The 16,985-nt window shown below is 44.1% G+C and overlaps 1 protein-coding gene and 1 pseudogene across 1 annotated transcript in view; one reads left to right on the top strand and one right to left on the bottom strand.

The window, feature by feature from the left end:
* Dtnb (dystrobrevin beta) overlaps positions 1-16,985 on the top strand; it is a 228,612-nt gene that overhangs the window by 196,606 nt on the left and 15,021 nt on the right. The gene's annotated exons all lie outside the window — the stretch shown is intronic.
* LOC113189477 (ATP synthase F(0) complex subunit g, mitochondrial pseudogene) lies at positions 10,109-10,451 on the bottom strand (annotated as a pseudogene).

Genomic DNA, 16,985 nt, shown 5'->3' with positions numbered 1-16,985 from the left:
TTCCGGGTGGTGGGGGTGACCTCGGGTCTAAATGCTGTGGCATGAATGAATGTGCATGGAAATGATTAGTTCTTCAGGTAACCCAAGGTGTCTGACAATCTTGAATAAGCTGCTGGACACTCCTGCTCCTCCAGCCCTTTTAACAAAATTACTGAGGACAACTGCACAGAAAGTGGTTTGCCGCTCAGAGCAGCTGCAGGGGGACCTTGGGGTTTCTGAGTTATGTGGCTGTCACTGCATGATGTTCAGGGAGGGTGGATGTTCTTCTTTTTCCTGATAGCCACACAAGAAAGCCAACTGAGGGTCTATACACAGGAGTAACTTAATTTGTTTATATAAAATAGTCAAGTTTTCAATGCATACATTTTTACATAAGCTAAAGCTCAGTTTACCTCAGGGAAACTAAAACTCAAGAAATATAAATGTTTACTTTAAAAATCACCCACTTTTTTAATAAAAACACAAACTTGTCCTTGTTTTAGATTAAGAATGAGAATATAAAACATGCTCATTTTTTTCCAGTTAGGAGAGCAGTGGAATCAGCACAGAGCAGAGGAAAGGAAAGGAAGAGCCAGGTGATGAGGGAGGGGAAGGAAGCGGGGGTGAAAAAGGACAGCAACTCAGGGAGAAGGAGGAGGCCCTGGCGGGAGCCACCAACTCAACAGCTTTAATGTAACAAAAACTGGTTTGGTTTTGTTCTTGCCTGGAATTGGTTTTGCTGTTTCCCTGATTCACACAAAGTTTTATCTCTTCCATCTTTTGGCACTTCCATTTACAAATGTACATTTACAAAGCAGAGGCCCAATCCCAGGCTTCCTGTGCTTCTACCAGGAAGTGGTATGCATCACTTCCCTTCCATTTCCTTGTTCAGAGCAAGTCACATGACCACACTTACCTTCATGGAAGGGGGCAGGGAGGTATAGTTTTCAAGTGTGCTTAAAAATAGGAGAGAGCAGAAGTTTAAAGCCCCCCTCCCTCCCAAGTAGGAGAATGAGTGAGCTGGGTGGAGGGAAGGAAGCAGACCACTGATCCTTCCTCTCCTTTTCCCCTCCCATTTCCCTAGTAGTCTCATCCCCACTTGTGCAGTATGGCCTTCCTGCTGATCCTGAAGTGTCACTCCCCCAACAGCTGCACCAGAGATGCACTTTACAGCTAAAGCTGCTTGCTGGGAATCTACTTCCAACAGTCTTCCAGACTAGCATCTCCTGATTTCACTCTGTGAAAGAATTGGAAATGCCCTTCCATTACCTGAGACCTCTCTTTCAAAGAGGGTAGACATCATGAATATTTATTTTAACAGTAGTAGTAGAGCTTCCCTACAGTATGTTTTTTTCAAATTTTATGGAATAACATGTAATCTAAGAAATCTAAGAATGCATCATTGTGGGTGTTTCTTAGGCCAAGTTAAAGCTCACACTGAGGGTTGGGGTCATAGTTCAGTGAAAGGGTACTTGCCTAGCATGTATAAAGCCCTGGATTCAATCCCCAGCCCCATATTAATAATAATAACAACAACAATAACTTTGAGCAGAGAGAGAATTATATTAAGCACACTCATTTCAGTGACCTTTCATTCTGCATGAGATCATCATTCTCTTTAAGTTGGCAAAATGGGAAACAGATTGCTGAAGATTGCCACTCATACGCCTCTTGTGTGTGGTCTTATGAATTCTCCACAGACAGGTTCCTGAGCCATGTCATAGTCATCCCAGTCTCCTAAGTCTGTTCGTAACACCAATGGGTACAGATAGTTTTGTCCTCACTATAGATGGCTTTCGCCACCATGGTATGAGGTAGGGGATGCTGCACTGTTGATCTAGGCAGAAATCCCTAGGCAGAAAGCCAGGCATGGAAGCTCCTACCTGTAATCCCAGCTTCTCGGTAGGCTGAGGAAGGAGAATCACAGTTTGAGGCCAACCTCAGCAACTTAGCAAGACCCTGTCTCAAAAATAAAAAGGGCTGAGATGTAGGTCAGTGGTAGAGTGCTCCTGAGTTCAATCCCCACTACGGGGGGAAGATATCCTTGCTATTTTGTTTTAACCCACATCATTGTAAAGTGAGAGAAGAAAAAAGTAAGAGTATTAAACACAGGGCTAAGATGTAACCCATTCTGTATCCCAGACTCTGGCTAGCATAGTTTGATTTTTTTTCTATCAAAATATATTATCTTAAATAGGTAATAAAGCAATTGTAGAAAACCTGTTTTTTTCAGGACTGGGTATTGAACCCAGAGGCATTCTACCAATGAACCACATCCCCAGTTCTTTTTATTTTCTGAGACAGGTCTCACTAAGGTATCCAGACTGGCCTTGAACTTGAGATCCTCCTGCCTCAGCCTCCTGAAAATTATAGGTGCATACCACCACGCTCAGCTATAAAAGACTTTTTAAATGAATTTTCTAGACATGCTTCCAAAAACAGGCTCTATAAATACATTATAGTGAACTTTTAAGATAGCCCACCTTCTTCTCCTCTTCCCAGGGATTTACTATTACTACCATGATCCTATTTACAGAACATTTCTAACATATATTTTATGGGGGTTTCATGCCACACAATCTCTAGTTCACTGCAGACACCAACTGTTAGTCCTGCAATTTAATTCAATTCTGACACTACCTGGAGTTTACCCAGAACCCATAGGTTAAGGACTCATCTCACAAGATTGACCCCTACTTCCGTCACCAACTATAAGTAGCACACACTTATGTCTGATTTAACTGCAAATCATGACCCCTTCCCCAAGTTCAATAATTTGCTCTAATGGCTCCTGGAACTTGGGGAACACTTCACTTGCTATTAACAGATTTATTATAAAGGATATTACACAGATAAACAGCCAGATGAAGAGGGCAAGGTCCAGAAGGGTCCAGAAGCACGGGAGCGTCTGTCCCTGTGGTGTTCTAGTTCTCTACCTCCTGGGCTGTGAATGCCTTCACTAATCCCAGAGCCTCTTTGTTGAGGGTTTATGGAGGTTCTGTTAGAAAAGCAGGATTGAGTAAGTCATTGGCTCTTGGTGACCAACTCCATCTCCAGCCCCTCTCCCCTCCTCAGAAGTCTGGTGAGGTTGAAGGTTCCAGCTTTCTAATCGTGCCCTGGTCTTTCTGGCAGCCACCTCCCATGTTGAGCTGTCTAAGGGGCCCTGACCACAGCCATCTGATTAGAATGTAAAGGACCCCCCTTCACCCTGGAGATTTCAAGGGTTTTTTAGAAGCTCTTCTGCTAAGAATCTCAGAGGAGAGATGTTTTAGACCGCTTTTTCTTTGCTGTGACAAAAACATCTGAAAGCAATAATGTAAAAGAGGAAAAATTTATGTGGTGCTCACAGTTTCAGAGGTCTCAGTCCATAGATGACCAAATTGGTTGCCCTGAGCCCAAGATGAGGCAGAATATCATGGCAGAGGGGCATGGCAGAGGAAAGCAGCTCAGGACATGACAGTCAGGAAGCAGAGAGACTCTGCTCACTAGAGTTTATATTTAGTCAAATATAAACCCCAAAGTCATGCTCACAGTGGTCTGCCTCCTGCAGCCACACCCTACCTGCCTACAGCCACCACCCAGTTAATGCTATCAGCAGCCAGGCACAGTGGTGCATTCCTGTAACCCCAGCTGAGACGGGAGCCAACCTCAGCAAAAGCGAAAGAGCTGAGCAACTCAGTGAGACCCTGTCTGTAAGTAGAATAAAAATAGGGCTGGGATGTGGCTCAGTGGTTGAATGCCCTGAGTTCAATCCCTGGTACCCTGGTAAACAACAACAACAACTATCAGCAGATTAATACGCTGATTAGGTTAAGGCCTTAATAACCTAATCATTTCATCTCTCACCTTTCTTGCATTGTCTCACACATGAGCTTTTTGGGGATACCTCCTTCAAATCTAAGTCCTAATAGAAGATCAAATGCATACTTACTGTCTCACAGAATCACAGATTGCTTTGGCTTTGGGGAACTTGAGAATAATGGGAATGACTGTTACTTTAAGAACTTTGAGGCCAAAGGTCGGGGCATAGCTCAGCGTAGAGCCTTGGCTTCAATTTCCAGCACTCAAAAACAAATTTTAAAAAATAAATCAAATTTAAAAAAGCTTTGTTGCCAGAGTTTTACATTCAGCCTCAGCCAAGTGCTCTGAGTGTCATCAGGACTGGTGGTTCTCTTGCCTTTCTCCTTCCCTTTCCCTTCTTAGATCTAAGGGTCATGATGAAGGGCAGAATGGCCTATGTCAGATAAGACTCCACTGAGTATCCAGCCCACTCTGTGGTTTAAGAGGCTGGGGATTAGACTGTGTCAGATGGGACAGGGTCAGTCAGGCTCAAGATCATCATCAGGATACAATTAAAGGACTTTGCTTTCTTTGCTGTTGTATCCCCAGTCACTAGCCCATCCTGTCCCATAGTAGATACTCAATAAATATTTGTTAAATGATAACCAGTAATTACCAAAAACTGTATGAATTAATAATTGTATTAATTGTAAGGAACAAAACTGGTTTTAAGTACCTATAACTATGATTTTGCTCAAGATACTCTCACATGATAGGTAGATCCTTTCAGGAAACTAAACTATAGTTCAGAAATATATAAAGGAATTAGGAAAACAAAATTCAGTGTTACTAAACAAATAGGAACATCAAGGTAAAATATTAGTATTATTAGCTCTATTATTATTGCCTAAAGAACAGATAATGATTATGTAGAATAAAATTGCCCTCTTTTTTCCTAACACAGATAATCTATAAAGAGCAGGATATCTATAGTCATTTGTGTCATTTGGGAATATTCTAATCATTGCTCAATGCCAGCATGTTACAAAGGGCACACTAATGCAACAGCATGCTGAAGAGGACCCTACTGGCAGTGATGTACATGACTGTTGGTGTGTGCACTGGAACCCTGGCTCTCCTGAGTCTAGATCAAACAACATCCCAATTTAATTTGTTCATATTCACTCTAGGAATGTCTCAGGGCTCCATTTTTCCCAGTAACTCAGTACATCATCAAACTTCATTGCTGGATCTCTTGCAGCCAATGAAATGAGCTGTCCAAGGCAAGGGGTTGAGCTCATTCATGAAGTTTGTGTTTCCTTAGACAGATCATTCTGCATGGCATATCCATGTGAACACGAGGCTCAAAGATGGCAACTTTAGATAGTAGAGGTTATTTAAGGATAGAGGAGGCTGCCACAGAAGCGACCGTAACCCAGGTTAGTAGTGGGGTAATGTCTCTGTCACCCTGAAAATGATGTAATTAGAGGAACCTTTGGGGGCTGCTAAGAGACTCTGCTTTTTCCTGAGAGGTAAAGAGTTACCATTCCTTTGTTTATCCAGCAGTGTTTTACCACATGTGCTCAAGGCAACAAGCTTGGGCTTTCAGAGGATGCAAGGATAATATCACCCTCAAATAGTATGAAAGTAATTTTGCAGCTGACACAGTGCCCTAAATGTAGTAACTCAAGCCTGCTCATGTTTTCCTGAGCCTTCTGCACCACTGCTGCCCTCCTGTGTTTGCAGTGCATGGATGTTTTTTGGTAAGTGTACTGTCTTACATGACTGTCCCACAAACCTTTAGTCTGGGTCCCAGTCCCAGGATATGTACATATGTCCAGAAGTCCAATTGCCCACCAAGGCTTCTGTCTGCCATGTGTATTCATTCTTTGGCACCTGTGCTTACTGTAGGCATCTTCAGTTCCTTTTTGGTTTGTTTGTTTTTGTTTTCCAAAAAAAATGAAATACTATTTACAATATCAAAAATAGGTATCTGTATGTCACTCCCCCAACTTTTTCCCTCAACTTTTTTTTTGCTGGGAACTAGGGATTAAACCCAGGTGCACTCCACCACTGAGTTATAGTCCCAGCCCTTATCACTTTAAGGCAGGGTCTCACTAAATTGCTGAGGCTGGTCTCAAACTTGCAATCCCCCTTCCTCAGCCTCCCAAGTGCTGGGATTACAGGTGTGCACTACCATGTCTATCTCACCCCCAAAACTTCCTGAATATCTACGAGGAGTTTGCAGTATGAAGATACAAGGGGAAATGTACTTGGCATCTGTACAGTGTTTATCATCACTCTCATCAAAGACAAGCTAAAAGGTTTCTCTCTCTCTCTTTTTTTTTTTTTTTTTTAGTTTTAGTTGGACACAATATCTTTATTTTATTTATTTTTATGTGGTGCTGAGGATCAAACCCAGGGCCTTGTACTTGCTAGGCAAGTGTTCTACCGCTGAGCCTTAACCCCAGCCCTAAAAGGTTTCTCATTTACTTTTTTCCCCCAGTGCTAAGGATGGAACCCCAGGGCCTCACATACTCTAGGCAAGTGATTTACCTCTGAGCTTCCCCTCCTGCCCCTCGCACCTACTTTTTATTTCCCTTCTGTATTATATTCCTAACTTTCCCTCCCTTAACCAGAATGTACACAAAATAAGAAAATTGTGCTCCAAGGTCTCCAGGAAAATTCTATCCACACCCAACTAGAGAAATTCTCTTTCCATGGAAGAATATTGAACTTCTAGAACACACAAACTCCCTCAGTCTGAATCTCACCAAAGGATTAACAGAAAAAGATGAGTGAAAGATGCTATTTCTGTTTGGAGCCTGAGAACCTGGAAAAATGAAGGGTACCATTGGCTGAAGAAGTAAAAGCGGGATAGGAGGACAGGGGCTGGCTCAGTGGTAGAGTGCCGAGGCACTGTTTTCTATCTGGCACCAAATAAAAATAGAGGTATTGTGTCCATTAGAAAAGGGGGAGGGATATGATCCGGATTAGGAAGGGGAGGTTGATCTGACTTGAGGCATATTAGGTTATGTAGAATAGACAGGCGGTCGAACAGAAAGGTCTGCTAGATTCTTGGAGATGTGCAACTGAAACTCTAATGGGAAAATAGGGCTGACCATATAGATTTGGAATCTTTTGACATAAAATCAGATTTGAAATCATTTCAGTGACAAGAACAATTTAGAGGAGGAAAAGTTTATTTCAGACTCAGTTTGAATGGTTCAGTTCATGGTGTGTCAACTCCATTTTTCTGGACTTAAGGTGAGACAGAAACATCATGGCAGAACATTATAGTGGTGTAAAGCTTATAGCAGCCAGGAAATAGAAAAGGAGCCAGGAACAAGATATAGTCCAACGCCACATATCCCCAGCAACCAACTTCCTCTGGCCACACCTCACCTATCTGCAGTTATCCCTAGTACTATTCAAATTATTAATCCACTGATGAGGTTATAGCTGTGATAATCTAATCATTTCTCCTGAGTACATTCACATGTTGCCTAACATGAGCTTTTCAGGGGAACATTAAACATCCAAACCATAAACATGCGCCTTTGGGAGAACCCAGAGTAGACAAAAAGAAAGAAGAAGCAGTGAGAGGAGGTGGGACATGAAGGATCAGGGGTTCTCTTGGAATTCCAGAGCGCTTCAAGAAGGAGATGGTAAATAAGATTGGGGAGCCCTTGGATTTGACAATATTGGACTTGTCAGCAACTAAAAAGAAAATTTCAGTAGAGTAGTAGAATACAAAGAGCTTTGAAAAACAGGCTTTGTCTCACTGCTACTACCCTGCCCCTGGAAAGCTCACATCCGCTTGTTGCATTACCTGTGAATAGGTAGCCTTTCTGACTAATGAAACCTTGTTAGCAAAATCTCATTTCTTGCTGGGTACAGTGGTGCATGCCTATAATCCCAGCAGCTTGGGAGGCTGAGACAGGAGGATCGTGAGTTCAAAGCCAGTCTCAGCAACACAAGGCGCAAAGCAACTCAGTAAGACCCTGTCTCTAAATAAAATACAAAATAGGGCTGGGGGTGTGGCTCAGTGGTTCAGTGCCCCTGAGTTCAATCCCCCTACCTAAATAAATAAATAAGATCTAATTTCTTTCTCATTTGATATGTACATAACTTTTGCAAACCTCAGTTTCCTTATCTGTAAATGTCCAGCTCCACAATACTTTGATTTTTTGTGACTGACACCAATCAGTATATTAAGGAATGGTTATAAATCAAGGAGGGTCTACAGAAATCCATCTGAGTTCATTTTACTGGTTTTTTCTCTTGTGACTTTGAAACTGCCTGGCTTCACTTCATTAACTGGGCTTTCTTTGAATAACCAGCACCTTCCCTGGGGTTTATTCTTGTCAACCTCCTACTTCCAACTCTTCCACACAAAAGGAAGCACCCTAAGAAAGGTGCTGGCACCCTTCTCCCTTGGCTCATCTCTGTGCTACTTGGCCAAGTCTCCAATAGAACAGGATTCCCTAGGATTTCCTAGCCTTCTTCTTCTCTGTTTGACCACATCTTCTCTCAGTATGGATTGTTTCTGTAACTTACTTACTTTCTTACTTTCTCTCTCTCCCTCCCTCCCAGCAGCACTTTACCACTGAGTCATATCCCTAGCCCTTTTTATTTTTTATTTTGAGGCAGGGTCTTGCTAAATTGCTTAGGATCTTGCTAAGTTTCTGAGGACGTCCTCTAACTTGCAATCCTCCTGCCTGACCTTCCCAGGTCTCTGGGATTTCAGGCATTTGCCACATGCCCAACTATAACCTTTCACTCTGAGAGCTTCTGTAGGAATTTCCTCAATTCACGGGGCTGTGTCAGTCTCTAGGGTAGCAGGTTTTATGGTTGAACCTCAGGCTGTTCTGATGTTCATGCAGCAATAATGCCAAGGTGTAGTACTTCCTGGCCTAGAGTCCATAGCCAAAAGAATATCTGCTCAATTCCACTAAAAGAAGCATTTCACAAAGGATGCAGGAGATTCTTTTCTACTATTCTGCATTTACTGCTAATTATCATTTGGCAAATAAATTAACTCTCATTTGGGACTGCAATATAAATGACCTATGTTTAAAAAAAGAAAAAGAAAAAGTAGAAGGATGTCAGACAGCGCAGAGAGGCAGTTAGCTGCCGCTGAAGTGGTGCCCTTAGTAAGAGTGCATGCTGCACACTCCTGTTCTGTAGAGATGGCTGAGTCCTTCAGTACCTTTATCATTATATATTATTAGTAACTTAAAATGATAGGAAATTTGCTATTTGTTAATTGCCTCCTCACTTCAAAATTTAGCTCATGCCTTTAGCCAGGAAACTATTAACTTTATCTCCTAGTTTAACAGGAAACTAAGAGAGAATCTAGAATTCGCTCAGACCTGTGGCCACATCTGACAAATGGGCAGGAGTCTATCCTTGGCCTTGAAGGTTCTAACTATACCTGAGACTACTGGTAGTTTCCCTTCCTTCCACAGCAGCTCACTGCCTAGAAGGAAAGCCCAGGACAGGGCTGGGGGTGTAATTCAGGGCCTGGCATGGGCAAGTCCTGGGCCTGATCCTGGGCAACACAACAACAACACAGCACAACAACTGCGTGGATCAGCTTCTGCAGGACGGCATGACTCTGAGTCATCTCCAGGCAGGTTTTTCTCCTTGGCATGGCTGACCATAACTCTGGGGCCAGATAACTCTTTTGTGAGGAGCTGTCCTGGGTATGGCAGGATGTTTAGCAGCAACCTTAAACTCACCCACTAAATGCCCCCACCTCAGGCCCTCAGCTGGTTAAACTGCCCCAGTTAAGAAGCCCTGCCCTGAACCCAGAGCATCTCTCTGTGATCCTCCCGTGAGCCTCCGACACACTCAGAATCCCCATTCTGATATTTGGGTTTGGCATGAATATGAAGAGATGTTTGGTCTCCTTCCCCAAAGGTCACTCCACTGTCCATTTGTGTGGGGTATTTCATAATCATCCTCATCAGCCTGTGAAGTAGATATCATCCCCATTGTCAGATGAAGCATCTCGGGTGCTGAGAGGTTAAGTCAGTTGCCCAAGGGCACACAGTTAGTAAATGGAATCCAGACTAGGTCCACCTAATGGCAAAGCCTGGATGGCAACCACCACATTATATAAACAGGCACCACATTATATAAACAGGCACTCAACAAAGAGTGGAGTGTTGTTGGAGAAGATGCCATACTCCACCACATAGGTTTTGTAAGATGCAGTTAAATTTGACTCACTGAATTTTTTTTTCTGACACATCTGATTTTATTCAGATAACAGTCTAATCATACATGGTCCAAGAAAACCCAAACAATAAATCAAATAAAATCAGATGTTACAGATTAGTCTTCAACCCTTATAGCCAATGATGCCATGCTTGGCTGTGCTCTCTCCAATATAAAACCACATCCACACTTCAGTAGCCACCAAACCATCCAGCACAGCTTCCTTAACTGTGAGCTGTTTGAAGCTACCAGTTTGAGCACTGTTGTCTGGGGTTTTTTTTTGTTGTTGGTGGTGGTTTTTGTTTTTTCAGGCTCTTGAGTAGTCTTAGGGATCTCAGCAGGGATTGGAGGAAGAGCTCAACCTTGGCAAAATGCCAAAATACAGCCAGTTGAGGGTTTGAGTAAGTCACGCCAGCATTCACCAGTGCGAGGGCCTTCTCTGAGTGGTTACACACAAACTGGGCCATGGTCCTAGGGCAGGTCCGTTTCCCCAAAAGACCTGCTGAATGTTACCCCCTAGAAGGACCCACCACTAACTCACTGAATTTTAAAATACCACTGCTGCTGGTCTGGTAACTGATTAGTGTTGAATGAGGACCACACATTCCTGGAGCCTATGTTAGTATTTGTTTATAATATGGAATCTTCGTGTTTGATATTGATTTTTAGAGTTTTTCTCTTGGTGAAGTCCCTGATCATTTGGCTGAGAACTGGCTTTGAAATACTGCAGTAAGGACTAATAGGAAGACCAAATCCAAATAGTACTGGGCATCCCAGAGAAACAAGTAGAAAGAGTAATGCTAGTGTTGGGATTTATGAGCTTCCCTAGCTGAAAGTTCAAATTTAAACTTCCTTTTGATCTTTGGGCTTATGGCAAATTTTAATAGGTTGTTCTTTGTCCCAGAAATTTCAGTATGCCATCTCTCTTCACTAAGAAAGTTAAGTCAACACCTTACTTCCCACCCCTTTTATAATATAGAATCTTAGTGTTTGATATTCCTTTTATAGAGATTTTTCTCTTGGTGAAGTCCCTGATCATTTGGCCAAGAACTGATCCCAGAGTAGGCTCACTCTTCTATATAATTTGGTGTGGCTTCAGCAGATAACAGTCGTGGGTTGAGAACCATCACCTTCTGTCATTGCCAACACTGTCAGTCCTGGGACACCAGCAAGCCACCAAAGAAAGTGAGGTCATGTGTGAGCTCTGAGTTTCCTGATGTGATACAGGAAAAGCCGGCAGCAGCCCTCTGCAGAGGCACCTCACCCTTCTAACAGACACCTGTGCATTGACAGTGGTGAGAGCTCAGAGACGTGAGGCTCTCTTCAGCCCCATCTGGGGTGTTTAGGAGCCAGGTTCACCTTCCACAGACTCTGCTGACACAAGCTCACAGGTGACACCTTGCTAAGACAGCTCTGCAGGTGCCTTCTTTCCCTGCATCTGATCCAGCCCAGAGGGAACCACAGCCTACACTTCACTTGCTGCCCATGGCTGTCTTTCTTGTCGCCTCCTATTGTCTGTGGCTCCTGTCTCCAGCTCTTACTCCCAGCAGTCTGAACTCTTGTCAGGTGAGGCAATTATTTCTCATCTTGCAGCAGGACATACAGTGCGGCAGCAGATAACCTGTCCCCTTGCTCCTGCTCCTCCCACAGCTGACGAGGCAGCTGGATCCCCCAAGATACAGCTCACCGCCAGCATGGCTGGCAATAGTGTGTGGCGCTCTCACCTCTTCCTGCCGAAGAAAGTGTTCAAAGTCTGTTCCTTATCCATCCCAGTTCTTCATACGGTCGTGGTTGCTTTGCCTAAACTTCAGACTTGCGACTTCTTTCTCCCAACATCATTTTTTGCTTTTCTGAGAGGACCTCTAAAAATAGGCGATACAGAAGCCAGTTTGTTTAATTTAAATACACTGCAGCAAAATGGAGGTAATTGTCCACACAGGCCATCTGCTCCCTGGCAGGTATCCATGTGTCAGAGAGAGGGATGGAGACTGACGTGTCCTCCGTCCTGTTGCCACGATAACAGCCAGGCTGAGAGTTTTTGATGCTGCCCCGCAGAGAACTTAACTCTCAACGGCAGGCTTTTGCCACAGCCTCTTGTCTGGGATTGGTCACTTGAGTATAATGTATACCAAGGAGACAAAATTCTTACCTGTTCTATGAGGGAGAAGAAGGAAAGGAAGTTCTATTTATGGAGCCCCTACTATGTGCCAGGCCAAGAGCTGTGCCATATCGTTTTCCTGCTAAAGATAGCACCTTCTCTGCGTGCATCTGGCCTTCTGGCCAACTCTTTCTGCCTCAGCAGGTGAGTCCCTCTCTGTGCTCAGATGAGGGCTAGGGAGGCAACACTGTGTCCTCAGCTCACCTTCTCTGGCTTTCTTTGTACCTGTTTTGGCTCCACTGTTAGATCTGTGTTCTAGATAAGGGTGTAAGTCATAGTCCCTATATTCTCCTTTCACATGTCTTGCTCTTACTGGGAATTTATTTGTTTGTTTGTTTGTTTGTTTATTGTACTGGGAATTAAACTCAGGGGTGCTTTGCCACTGAGCTAAGTCCCCAGCCATTTTTTTATTTTTTTATTTTGAGAAAGGGTTTCGCTAAGTTGATTAAAGCCTTGCTAAGGTGCTGAGGCTGGCCTTGTACTTAGGATTCTCCTGTCTCAGCCTCTCATGTCACTAGAATTATAGGCGTGTGCTACCATGCTCAGCTCTGGAAATGAAATTGACTTATAAAATCATGGTTAGCTTCAGCTGGGCACTGTGTTCCTAGCAGCCCAGGAGGCTAAGGCGGAGGATCAAGAGTTCAAAGCCAGCAAAAATGAGATGCTAAGCAACTCAGTGACACCCTGTCTCTAAATAAATTACAAAACAGGGCTGGGGATCTGGCTTAGTGATTAGGTACCCCTGTACCCTCCCCCAGCATCCCCCACAAAAAAGAAAGAAAATCATAGTTGGCTTCAGCTGTAAGAAGTCTTGGTTTGTTCATATTCCTTCTGGCCTGAGAAACCTTCTGGTTCAAATTCCTTCTGCTGTGTCTGGCATGGTGGCCCAGGCCTATAATCCCAGCATCATAGTAAGACTCTGTCTCAAAATCAAAAGGGCTGAATATGTAGCTCAGAAGTAAAACACCCCTGGTTTCCATCCCCAGTACTGAGAGCTGGGTGGGAAGGAAGGTGGGACTGTGACCTGTGTGCTTAGGTTTCTCCTAGCAGTTGAGGTCATTAGAAGATCTGTGCACCCACTTAGTCTTTCTACTGATTTGTTTGTGACCTTGTCACTCTCTAGGTCTCAGTCTCCTCAAATAAAAAATGAACATCTACTTAAGACAGGCTATTTTCCTGTGGTCATGAACCTCTAAAATTGAAAGCATAATTTCTAAGTACTGGTTTTAGAATGTGATCCACGCCTTTCTCAGGTTCTCAGAGCCTTTGCTGATTTGAAAAGTGAAGAGCCAGCAGCTCAGGGAGTTACAGAGATTGCAGTGCATCTCTGGCTCTACTTTCCCAGCAGAATTGTTTTCCACTCTAAGGGACCTCTGTATTCAGAGAACCTGAGTTACAGGACGTGTATTGTGTTTAGTTTTAGAACTAAACACAATAGCGTCCTGTAACTCAAGTTCTCTGAAGAAATGGGATTATAGTACTACCCTGTGTGTACTCAGACCTTAGTTATCGGTAGCATTACAACAAGATTCCACTGTCCTGTGTCAGGAAATCTTAAAACCCTGAGTGGCGTGCTGCAGCACTTCCCTGCTTCACCAGGCTCATGCCCCCTCTTGACAGCTGCAACCCAGAATCACTCAGTGCTTTCATGCCTACCATTCCCTTGAGCCACCTGACTCATTCCTCCACCATACAGATTTCTGTGTGATTTTTCAGGTTTCCCATAATCTCAGTGCCTACGGTGGAGTGCACAACCCGGCCTTCCACTCTGCCACTTATTCTGGGTTCCTTTGCCTTGAGCTGAGCGCTTGGCAGTCTCCATGGAGAAGGCCTGCCTCTCTAGCTAAAAACCCATCTGTGCTTCTGAGGCAAGGTGCAGTTTCACATTGTGGTTTGTGTTTTAGTGTCTGGCCCATGCCTTTTGGGTGGGCAGAGAGTTAACAGACCTACCAGATTCCTGGGTGAGGTTCAGCATGTTGCGGGGGCTGCTCTGCACTGCAGGCGCTGTGTCAAACTGTGTGCCATACGCTGCAGCTTGTACTTATGTAATTAGAAGGACCTGTCTCATACTGTCTTGTGGAGAGAGATGGTCCCTTTTCTGCATAATGCCTGCTCCCTGCACCTTCTCATCCACTACATTTGCAAGAGGCCTCAGTGAGTAGCATCTCTGGTATTGATTCTTTTCATGAGGAAGGTATAGGTTGCAAGTAGAACATGTCATCATGTGACCATGAAATGGCTGTGGAGCACTCAAAAGCATGTCCTTCACTTACAGAGTGATTCCAGCTGAAGCCAAAAGCAGAGCTCCTTTGGCATTTCTGAGATAATATAACTTGGTGAAGATGATAGGTCAAGGAATGTTCTGTCTGAAAAAGACCTCAAGAGTCAGTTAGCTGATCTCCCTCAGTTCACAAACCAGCAGATTGAGCCCCAGGAAGGGTAAGGTATATTTGCTACACAGTAAAGAAAAGAAGCCAGGGCTTCTGGTCCATGCCTTTGTTGTTGAAGTGCTCTTCCTCCCTCAACATTCATCTAAGGCAGTGGGAACATCTAGGCTTGCCCCTTAGAGCCTGCAATTCCCCCTCTTCTTTGGAAAGGAGAGAAATGCCCCTAGGTCTTGGTAATTATTGACAAAGTGAAGAGGTTGAGACCTTCAATGTCGGGACAGACTAACATATTCAGATCCCTAGCTTATTCTCATTAGGAAAATGTTTTCCTGATTATCAATCTCTGCCTCTCTCCTCATCTGTAGGCATCTTTCTTGGGGTCTTTGGCCTGTCATGAGGGCCTCTGGTCCTGGTCTCACATCCCTGCATCTCTCCTTTCTCTTGCTATCAATCAAATGTCCGTCACATACAACTGATCTGCTGATGTTTTTTTCTAATCAACCCTAGTGCATGTATTACCTTGTTTTTTCTTTTTTTTTTTTTCCTTTTGGTACTGGGGATTCAATCCAACGGCAGTTTACCACTGAGCTACATCCCCAATCTTTTTTTTATTTTATTTATTTATTTGTTTGTTTGTTTGTTTATTTTAAAGAGAGGGAGGGAGGGAGGGAGGGAGAATTTTTTTTAATATTTATTTTTTAGTTCTCAGCAAACACAACATCTTTGTTTGTATGTGGTGCTGAGGATCGAACCTGGGCTGCACACATGCCAGGCGAGCGCGCTACCGCTTGAGCCACATCCCCAGCCCCTCTTTTATTATTTTTTATTTTTATTTTTGACACAGGATGTTGCTAAGTCCCTGAGACTGGCTTTGAACTTGTAGTCCTCCTGCCTCAACCTCCCAAGTGGCTGGGATTCTAGACATCTGCCATAGCTCCCAGCTAGTGTATACATTATCTATTGCTACATAAAAAATTACCCCAAAACCTAGAGTCTTCGAAAAACAAATGCTGTTTATGGCATAGCTTCTGTGGGCCAGGAACCCAGGTGTGATTTCCTGGTCCTTCAGCTCAGACCCTCTCACAAGGCTGCAGTTAGCGTGTGGGCCAAGGCTGTAGTCAGTTCAAGGCTCAACAGCTCATGTGGTTGTTGGCAGGTTCAGTTTGTCATGGTTTGTTGAAGTGAAGGCCTCCATTCAGTAATGGCTGATGGACAGAAGCCACCCTCAGTGCTTCTCCATGGGGTCACTCACAGGATGGCAGCTGACCTCACCAGAGCAAGCAAGCAGGAGAAAGTGAGCAATATAGTCACATTCATTTATAACCTCATCTCAGAAGTGGCATCCCCTTTGTCTGATTCATTAGAAGCAAGTCACTAAGTCCAGCCCACACTCCAGGAGAGGGAATTAGATCAGGATGTGAATGGAGGGGATCATTTGGGGCCATCAGATGTCTGGCTACCACATTTCGTTATCTAGTTAGTATTTCATATAAGGATTTACTGGTGGCTATAGATTTATTACTTCCTGGAGATTATTGCCTACTCTGGCTACTTTCCCACTTTCCATTACAGAAGAAAAAGGGTCAGAAACTTGATGCTCCTCATTGTCACTTAACAAGTATTTATTAAGCGTTTACTTGTGCTGAGCACAATGATGCCAAGAATGAAATTTAAGAAGCGAGATAGGGCAGGGACAGAAGCGCCCAGACAGAAGCAACCTCCTCCTAGAGGAGGGGGCAGCCTCACTGCCACTTGGAGGACCATCTGGAGCAGGTCAGTGCCAAGCTGAATAGTGCTCCTGGCAGAGAACTCAAGTAAGGGCCTGAGGGCAAGAGAAAGGGCACAGCCCTTTCAACAGGTTGAAAGAAGTGTCTAGCTTTTTTATCAAAATCAGCCAGTAACAGAGTCCATTGGCACCCCTGCACCCATGTATTCCTCATCCAGGACCAACTTCGCCTCTAGGCTTCCTGACCCTCAGCTTTGGACCTGGCCAGAACAGGTACATATTGGTGGACGGGACCTTGTCTCTTTGACCCCCCCAGGATACTGAAGTGGCTTTACTCTGCCTAAACCATCATCTGCATGGTCCCCTAGCAGCTCTGTACTGGCACTGTTTTATTCCAGTAAGATCCTAAAGCCAGTGGCTGGGGTTGCGAGACCTATGGGGAAATGTTTTCAGTATCCTTAGCTTTGCTCTGTCAACTGCTCTGAACAAAGACAACTTCAAGGGTCTGGTTTTTCTCGGCTTCAGAAGGCACATGCTAGGCAGTAATCCCAGAAAAAGGTCTGATGATGTTCACACTGAAAAGAGACAGTAGATGTCACTTCCTGGACCAAGAGTCCTAACCACATGTTGCTGCCCACCTCTTGTCCCATTCCCTGTCATCACTCTCATACGAGAACGTTTGCAGAGGCTCAGTTTCATGTTACTAAAAAGAAGCAGTATGTCCATCTTG

This window comes from Urocitellus parryii, chromosome 12, assembly GCF_045843805.1.
Source record: "Urocitellus parryii isolate mUroPar1 chromosome 12, mUroPar1.hap1, whole genome shotgun sequence".
Taxonomy (NCBI): Eukaryota; Metazoa; Chordata; class Mammalia; order Rodentia; family Sciuridae; genus Urocitellus; species Urocitellus parryii.
Note: the sequence above shows the minus strand (reverse complement) of the source record. Positions and strands in the feature narration are given on the sequence as shown.